This window comes from Lygodium microphyllum, chromosome 1 (assembly GCF_053477565.2).
Source record: "Lygodium microphyllum isolate KBCC chromosome 1, Lygodium_microphyllum_v1.1.10, whole genome shotgun sequence".
NCBI classification, from domain to species: domain Eukaryota; kingdom Viridiplantae; phylum Streptophyta; class Polypodiopsida; order Schizaeales; family Lygodiaceae; genus Lygodium; species Lygodium microphyllum.
In genome coordinates this window covers 123,594,679-123,604,649 of record NC_141135.1, presented here as the reverse complement: position 1 = coordinate 123,604,649, position 9,971 = coordinate 123,594,679, and positions in this window count along the sequence as shown.

The window sequence follows — 9,971 nt, the reverse complement described above, 5'->3', positions numbered from 1 at the left end:
CTGAAAAATTTATTCTACAGAATGCAAAAATTATAAGTGAAATTTTTCTTTTAACTTTCATACATCGAATTATGTTTCCACGTACCTAATTTATGCACATCTAGTATATATTATCCTATGCAATTTTATGTTAATTTAATGCATTGATTATTTCATGATATTATCTAAATAATTTTCTATAAATTATTATAAAACTCATATACATCTATTTATGAGTAGCAAAATGAAATAGAGATAGTCACTCTTATGGGAAATTTATAAAATATTCCCTTCTTTAATATCATCTACCTTTTTTTTTGTTATTATGATCATAGGCGTCATTCATGAAATAACAATAAATATCATGAAATAAACCATAACTACAATATTTTCTTAATGATAAGCATATAATCCTTTTCAAAGTGAAATGTTCTTTTCATTGAGTAGTTAATTATTATATTACTTAGGATATTTTTCTAAGCAACAACTTATATGCATTTATATAAAAATATGTTTATAACTATTTAAAGCCAAATATAGCAATAAGCTTATAAAATTTTTATTTTTTCCAAACTGACGAGATATTAGCTCTCTCAAGTTTTTTATAACGGCGATTTCACCAATTCCTACTGCATCATTTTCTCCATCGGCCGCGTTCTTTGCTTCCCTTGCTTCAAATGTACTTTTTCAAATTCGTACAACCTTGTGGAGCCATGGATGCTAGGCGAAATTGACGTGGTAGTTTAGGGAGAGTTAGTGGTTATCAAATTTTTTTTTGCCAATGCTTTACTTAATGATATGGTTGTAGGGGAGGAAGAAGTCACAAGGGCTAGAGAAAATGGAAATGAGATAGAAGAGGGGTATTTTCCTTCTTCAAGGCTCAAGCTACAATGGAAAAGAGAAGTAGATAAAATTTCCCATCATCAGGAGGTCTTCCTTCTTGCTTTCTTTGTGAAGGAGAGGGGGTGTATTTATAGCCATGAGGGGGAGCATGCAGTCAATTCATTCATTTGGCTACTTGTCAAGAGCCAAGTAAGCTTTATAAAAGATGCATTTTGATTGCCTATTTGTTGGATATTAGCATGGAGATGATTTTAAAATGCTAATTTCTCTCCCTGCAGGTGTAAAAAACGTCTTGATTTTGATTGCCTATTTGTTGGATATTGGCATGGGGATGATTTTAAAATGCTAATTTCTCTCCCTGCAGGTGTAAAAAAGGTCTTGATTTTTTATCGATTTTTAAAAAATATCTTCTTTTCTTTAAAACAACTTCATATGGTGGTTTTTGGCCAAGTTACCTCATGACTTATCTAGTTTATAAAGTCATGCCATACTCTTTGATACTTAACTTACTTAATATTATGCTCATTCTTGTGTACTCTTTGTCTACTGACTAAGGCTTTTGCGATTTGTCTTACGCTTACGAAATCAATGCAATCTTTGATGCATTAAATGGAATCAGGAATGATAAATTGAATATAATGTGGAAAATTTTATGATCAAGTCATCGTAATATTATATACGAGGTGTCTTTGCTTCTTGTTAGCTGGGAACATTGAGACATCTTCTCATGTCAAATTGCGAAGTTCATTTAATGAGAGACTCGATGTCAAGAAAATTACATGTGGTCACTTATGTGATAGCTCCATGAGTAATTTTTAAAATGCCTCAAGCCAAAATTAAAATTTTTAATATAAAAAGCTTTGGTGGGAATAGTACATCCTCTCCTCCTTAGAGGGTTTGAGATGTCTGCATATCGAAAAAGAAGTGGAGAAATTATTTTCCTAGAGTTGTCTATTCTATCTAGGTGGCATCTTCCTCAAGATAGTCCTTCCACTAGATAAGATACTCTCTAATGGTTCTCTTTCTCAAAGGTTTCTCTTTTAGATCTAGGATCTTATCAGGCTGGAGATCGAGGGCTCCTTAACTAGGCATTACAATTTGCTGGTCATCAAGAATATGATCTTGATTTGCCACATAAGCTTTCAGAAAACTAACCTAAAATACATTGTGGACTTTTACGTTATCAAGAAGTTGCAATTTGTAGGCATTAGCTCCTAGGCATTTGAGAATCTTATATGGTCCATAATACCTTTGACTCAACTTTTTGAACCTTCCCAATGACATAGAACTCTTGTTTCGGCGTACGTGGATGAAAACCATATCTCCCTCTTGGAAGATACACTCTTGCCATCCTAGATTAGCATAAGCTTTTTGGTGGTCTTTGGTAGCTTGGATGTTTTGTTTGATAATTTTGGCTTGATCATCCATGTCTTCTAGCATTTCCTTAGAAGCCTCAACCTTTAGGGTTGGATTAGAGAAATTTATTGGCATCAAATAATCTTGCCCATACAATGCTTGAAATGAAGTCATTTGTATACTCTGGTGATATAAAACATTGTAGAAAATTTCTACTAAGGTAAAATATTGTATCCACCTTGTCGGTTCTCTCGAAGAGTAAGTTCTCAATATATCTTTAATGACTTGATTAACCCGCTCTGTCTGAGCATCAGTTTGGGGATGGTAAGATGTGTTGAAGAAAAGATGGGCTCCAATTGCTTCAAATAGGCTTCTCTAGAAATGTGACGTAAATAGAGAGTCGTGGTCACTAATGATCCGTTTAGGCAATCCATTTAGCCTAAAGTTTTCTTTCACAAATAGTCATTCAATATCTAAAGCTTTGTAGTTGGTCTTGATTGGGATAAGATGAGTGATCTTACTCAGCATATCCAGAATCACCATGATTGAATTATGCCCTCCTTGAAGAGAAGATAAACCAACTACAAAATCCCATTTCATCTCTGGAATGTGGCTCACCATCAGCTCTCTTGCTCAAACTTTGCCAGGACACCACAATCCATTGTAGAGCGTATTTTGTCGATGCACTTGACACAAAAATCATGGGATTGTAGCCTTGATAGTTGGTTGTCTTTAGAAAAATAAGACCTAATAATTTGCTTCACAATGTGCTTTTCTTCAGTGGAGAGAACCCAAGGAGTGTGAGGTAGCTGCAAGCAACCATCAGTGTTCTGACTGTGGCCAAAGCGCCTCCATCTTGTCTAGCTCCTTCAAATCCATTCCTACCCCTATAGTGTCTCTCTTTGGTGTGATGTGGTCCCATAATAAGCTACCCGAATTCTTGAAATTATGCATGGGATCCAACAAGTGGTTGATCTGTAATTGGGTCCAATATGGCAACTTGTAGAAAACCATGAACCATCGCATTTTGTTTGGACGTGACTCCGTGTGGACCACTTTCAACTCATACTAGCTTTGGGCATTCATTCGTGCTAGAGGTCATTCAAGAAAACCTTCTCTCAGTTCATGACCCTCTAGCAAGAAAGCATTGATATACTATCTTCTTGTAATATTTCCAGTCGAAATATTAAGTCAACCTTAAACCCCGTGGAATAAGGCACCTCCAAGTGATCTCCCACATTGTAAAATGTTGACAGTTAAATGCTTACCCCATGCGTGTGTTAATAAATACCAACTGTGTTGTGCAAATAAGGCCAAGGCTAAATCTCGCAAGCCGCACAAGAACACCCTTCATGGGGAAAAAGGGGTTAATGGATAACTTTAGTGTAATTTTTTTAAATAATTACCCTTTTCCTAACTCGATGCATCGCAGGGGGAGAGGGAGTGTAAGAGGAAGGCGTAGTGGTGGAGTGCATGAGGGAGGGGAGGAGGCATGCAAGCCATCCACGTGGTGGCTATCTCTCCCCCCCTTAGCCTATATGAAATCCCCCTTGGAGCTTGAGGGAAAGGAGGAGAGAGCACCGTGCTGTTTGAGGAGAATTAATGCCATGCCGCAACCCGCCAAATCGCCACCCTGCTATGCCACGTAGTCCGCCAGGCTGCCGCCCTCAACGCCACGATCACCATCATCATCTTCATCTCCTTCAATCGTCACCTTCACCCCTCCTTTCCAATCATTTTTATCCCCATCACATTCTGACACATAAGCTTTTGGAAGCTTTCTAAAGATAAGGCTTCCATAAGCCTTGTGCACACGACCTTTTCCCCTAGTTTCTTAAAATCCACGTCCTATAAAGGGCATTCCTGCTGGAGGGGGAAGTAGGCAAGTTTTTGAGGCTGAGTTGCCAAAGCTTGGAGGGAGTTGGGAGATTGCATAAAGGCGAGGACAAATCATGGAGTCCAAGTCCACTACATCAACAATGGCTCCAAAGCCAAAGACGCAAGGCACACATGCGGGAGCCTTGAACCCAAGTTTACATGTGGACATCGGTGCGAGTCCTCATACCCAGGTTCTTAGAAGTTTAATTCCGCATAAAAACAATGCATTGGGCACGTTTAAATTTCATGAGGAAGTTATGAATACAAATTACTCATTCCTCTTACGAGTTTTAGTTGCATGTTGCTCTTTGCTTACATGTCCAAAGTGACAATCCCAATTGCATATTGCATAGGTTAAAAGGATGAAAATTTGTGTAAATGCATCCTTCTCTTTCTCGCATGAAAGAACAAGCACATAATGCATCTTGGCCATGATTTCCTAAATATGATTCATAAGAACTAACCGTTAACATCTGTTAGAATATTGTCCAAAGAATTGCATTGCATGAAAAGGAAACCATGAACTTACCTATTGCATGCAAGGATGCGTGCATTTTAAGTTGGATTAATTGCCGTAGAATGGATTAAGTCAACATAAGTCTTATGACATTTTTCATACATGAACTTCATTTATTCAAGTTGTATCTAGAAAAGGTTGCATATTATATTAGAGCCTGAAATTAAATTGCATTAAACAAAAGGTTTGTAAGCAAAGCTCTTGATGTAAATCTATATAGGTTTTTATGCAAGTTATCCCCCAAATTGTCAATCATCATGATTTTTGCAAGGAAAAGAAATGGTCCTTGCAAACCTTATAGTTGCATAGAAGTAAAAGTCAATGATTCAAATACTTGCATGAAATGTTACATCTTGAATTTATTTGTTTGCACCTCTTAGGAAAAGTATTTACATATCTTCTAAGCAAAGATCATTCTTGTCGCAAGACAATTAGATCGTTTTAGATAGATCACTTGTAGTGGCATAACCCTCAAGGGATTCATAAAAACGTAACTAGTTGGTACGATGAACACCTCAAAGTGCTAGGTAGGGTTTAGTATGTTAAAAATTTTGCCTAGTATCGCACTTGGGACGCCAAGTCTAGACTTTCGAACCCAAAGGTCCTACCCACATTCACGGAATGCTTGGGTTAATTGGACACCCATACAATAACAATCTAGGGTTTTACCCTAAGGATCAAATGACCAAATAATAGACTTTTGATTGAGTTTAGAAACCCTAGGACCAAACGTTATTGGCCGAGTAAGGTTAGGGATTGGGTTGGGTCAAGAGGACTCCCAAACCCTACATCTTGATCAAACATATTTCTTAACCAAGAAACATTGTTTGATGGAAAAAATGATCACGTAAGTCAAATGCGACTCCTATGGAACAAGTTGCAATGTTGCATGGTTTTGTGTTAAATCACAAGGTAGATTTGCCACTCCTTAGAACAACGGTGGCACGTTCTAGCGCAAGTCTAACTTGCAAGAGGATGAGTAGTCATCTTGCTGCATCACCCTTCTTGGGCCGATTTGCTAAGTTAGGGGAAGTTATGTATTGCTTAGTAAGAGATTGACAAATCAAGATAGAGCTACAAAGTCGCTAGGATTTACTGTCTTAATTTGAGAAACCTAAGGCGTTGGTTAATTTGGGTTAACAAGGTACGACCCTAGCCCAAGGATAAAAGGGTACACAAACAATGAAACCCTTGGGGATCTTGCCAAGTCGTAATTGATCCCAGATTGAATGCTGGATGTATTCAAAGAGAAGGATTTACACATTAGCAGTTGGCCAAATAAAGGACCACTAGATTGATTATGTTTGTATAAGTTAGGAGCACTGTTTGTACTTTCTTTGCTCAAGGAACTAAAGATGGAAAGATAATTAATGCTTCACGTTGAAGGCCTAGAGGGAGAGGCAACATCAGTTACCCCCGACTGTCTACCTGACCCTAACCAAGGGGGTTGTTAGCTGCGTCGGGAACGTGGACCGAACCCGTTGCGAGAGGTCTCTTCGTTGGGTGCTACTTGGAGTAAGAGGACGCTTGGGTGCCAAGGGGGCTTTGGCCGTAAATCCCTTGCCTTCTAAATCCTGCATAAGAGGCCAACGTGACACGAGATTGGATCTTGAGGCCCGCACACTAGTCTACGGGCCGAAACTTGGATTAGTAATCCCTGAGGATTGCTCGATTGCCTTCGGGTGGATTATGGATTAGCCTTTGCGCTGGATTATATGATGTATTCCAAAGATAAATAATATCAATTATTGTAAAGGAACTTGTTTGACATTATGTTAGTGCTAAGATTACGTGAAGGAACTGGTGACTAATTGGCTAGTTAATGAAGCTATTTTTGCGTGTCAAACTAACTCTGGTAGGTAATTAGACAACTAAAGCAACCCTAAGGAAAGTGCGGTGGATGTGGCCATGGGTCCGTCCTAAGGATGGGTGGTCTCGGTTGGCCGAGAACTTTTGTCGAAGGAAATGGATAGCAAGGAATGTTGACCTAGAATCTAGGATACTAGAGTCCCGATTTATATTGTTTTAGGGGAACGGAATGGGACTATGCCTTATGGGCAGAGAGGTCGAGCTTTGCATCCCTCTCATTTCCTATTCTCCTTGAACCAAGTGAAGCATGAATCTGCTTTGATGCTAACATTTCTGCATAAAGTAGTTCGCCTGGGATTCGCTAGCTACCGTTCTAGGAATTTGACCACTATGAGAGAACCTTGATTTAGGTTGGTCCTAAGTGGGAATGGCCGGAATGCTTCCGCTTTGTGGTAGACTCGGAAAGACCTAGATCGCAAACCTGGTGACATTCCCTGGGAGTGCGGGCCGGCACTTTCTAGACTCTCTTCCGGATGGGCTGCTAAGGCGTGTTCTACAAGTGAACAAGTGGACATGTTACACTTTGTATCAGAGCAGACCAACAAGGATCTAATAATTTTCATAGAAAATTAATGAGAAGTAAAGCAAATGTTTCTCTTAAGAACATTTCCTTATTTAATTATCAATGCTGACTTGTAGAGTCGTGAAGCATGGAATAGATTCTTGGTGTTCCATGTTATGTTTATGACCGCGATGCGCGCCTCAGATTATCGACAAAGGATCGATATGATGAATATCCTAGACCGCATCTACAATTCAACAGAGATGGATAGGTGATTCAGGAATCTATTACATAGCTGCCCACCGATTTGTGTACCTTTGAACTAACTTAAAGAGAATCAAGTGGTTGGAGGACTTAAAGATCGTGAAGCTATTTATCTTTGTTGAGACTCACGCAAATGCAACCCTACATGTCGGAGGTCGAAAGGTCAAGCAGAACATGTATGTGTATGAGGAAGTGATCCGAATAATTCGTGCCTATAGAATCAAGGTGTTGGGACATTACGAGAAGAACGGATACCAAAGGAAAGGATACCCTAATCTTCCAATGACCTATCGATTACTAAAAATTTATGACCTCAATCCATACTATTACTCAGTTCCCGTAGCTCAATGTAACACAATCCTATTCTCCCTGAATTAATGTATCAGCTTGTTCCATCTTTCCAAAAATATTTGTACTCGAAAGAGCTACGCCCATATGAATGGAATAAACTCTTTTCTTTTCAATGATTGTCTTGACCGTGAGTATTGATAAAGAAGTTAAGTGATTAGGTTACTTGGCTGAAAGCTGAATTGGACATGTAATGTAATGTGCGAAATGCTTAGCAAGTTTTTAACATAAGAATCTCATACCCAAGCACAACCTCAAGTACAGATCCCTAGTCCGACCCCTACACCAAGTACGGCCGTAATTCAGGAGAAGAAGTTTCTTCTCAAGCAAATCAAGCCACCAGAATTTGATGGCAAGGGAAGGACCGCCTCCAAACTGATGCCGAGATCTAGATCAGACTCATGGAGGATTATTTCGAAGCAGTTGGTACTGCACCTGCTAACCAAGCAATACTCGCCAAGTTGAAGCTTACCGGCGAAGCAAGACTTTGGTGGAAGCAATGGTGCAGAGACCAAGGGATCTCGGAAGGGTCAATTACTTGGGAAAAGCTTAAGAGAGCTGTGCGAGAAGATATCTACCACTTGCCTATCACATGCAAAAGATGAACGAGTTCTATGAGCTGAAAGAGCTTGGTTTATCTCTTGACGCATACTACTTAAAGTTCATATCTCTTTTGAAGTATGCGCCACAAATGGATATGACACAACAAGTGTCAAAGTTTTGTGTCGGATTAAACCCACCTGTAAACACCCACCTTGAATCAATGCACCTGACAAATCTTTAGGATGTGCTTATTCGAGCTACACCCATAATACAGGAGGTGCAGACTAGACCAAGAAGTAACAAGACTTGGTCTTATAAGGATTAGAACAAGTGAGTGTATAGGTCCCAAGAAAAGAAAGTTCAAGGTCAAAACCAGGGACAAAGGAAGAAAAGCTAGGACCAACAATATCAATAATTTTGTTCCCACTCAAGGTAATGGCCGCAATCTCCGTTGCTTCCATTGCAACAAGCCCGGTCATTTCAAAAGGCAATGTCCCAAGCTTAAGAGGACAACGTCAAGGACCATCTCAAGGAATTGTTCGTGGCCAAGGAGCCGCCGTCAGGACCAGAGGAAGAGTCAACTATTTTTCCAACAGGGAGAAGTGCAATGACGAAGACCCGACCATGGAAGTAGAATTTGAGAGGGTAACAGTCCATGTTGCTCTTCACAAGAAAGGCCTGAATCGCGAGTTTCGGTGATTCAGACACCATCGGATTATCAAGGTAAAGGTTTCAAAACCTTGATTGATTGTGGTAGCACACATTCCTTTATTTCACCAGTTTGTGCAAAAAGATTAGGAATAGCCACAAAAGATACACCTACCTTGCTTGTGGAATTAGCAAATGGTCGTGAGGTCACTTGTACCAGCAAATTGCTAAGGTGGAATTCTTGCTGGGTGGAAAGTCCACTTTGGCCAGATTCAGGGTTATGAACCTAGGTATCCATGAGTGTTTGCTCGGAATGGATTGGCTTAAACCTAATGATGCCCACATTCACTGTGGAAAGGTCCAAGTTTCCTTTCAAAATTTTGAAGGGGAATCGGTCACAACTCAAGGAGAGACTGGGAAGCCAAAAATTCAACTGGCCAAAGCATCTCGGATAATAAAACGAGTTAGAAAGGGACTACCTATCTATTTGATTAAGCTAAATAAGACAGATCAGAATCTGGAGTCTAGTGAAGAACCTTCATGACTAAAGGAGTACACAGACGTATTTCTTGAAGAGCTGACAGAACTTCCTTCTCAAAGGGAAGTTGATCATGAAATCAAGCTAGTACGGGAGTTGCACCAATTGCAAAAAGACCATATAGAATGTCCATCCCGGAAGTGATTGAGTTGAAAGAGCAACTCAAGCAACTGTTAGAACAAGGTTACATTCATCCTAGCAGTTCACCATGGGGAGGTCTAGTGCTGTTCTAGAAGAAGAAAGATGGAATGCTTCGACTATGTATTGATTACAGAGGGTTGAATCAATCAACCATTAAGAACAAATATCCTATTCCAAGAATAGATGAACTTCTTGACCTTCTTCAAGGTGTGAAGATCTTCTCCAAGATTGATCTCAGGTTTGGATATTATCAGATAAGCATTAAGAAAGAAGATATCCCAAAGATGGCATTCAACACAAGATATGGACACTTTGAGTTCCTAATCATGTCATTCAGGCTGATAAATGCTCCTGCCACCTTCAACATGTTGATGTAGGATATCTTTAGGCCATATCTTGATGATTTCGTACTCGTCTTCTTTGACAATACCTTAGTCTACTCCAAACATGAAAAAGATCATGAACCCCATCTTTGCATTATTCTTGAAACAATGAGGGCACACAAGCTTTATGCCAAAAAGAAGAAGTTTGAATTCTTTAAATGA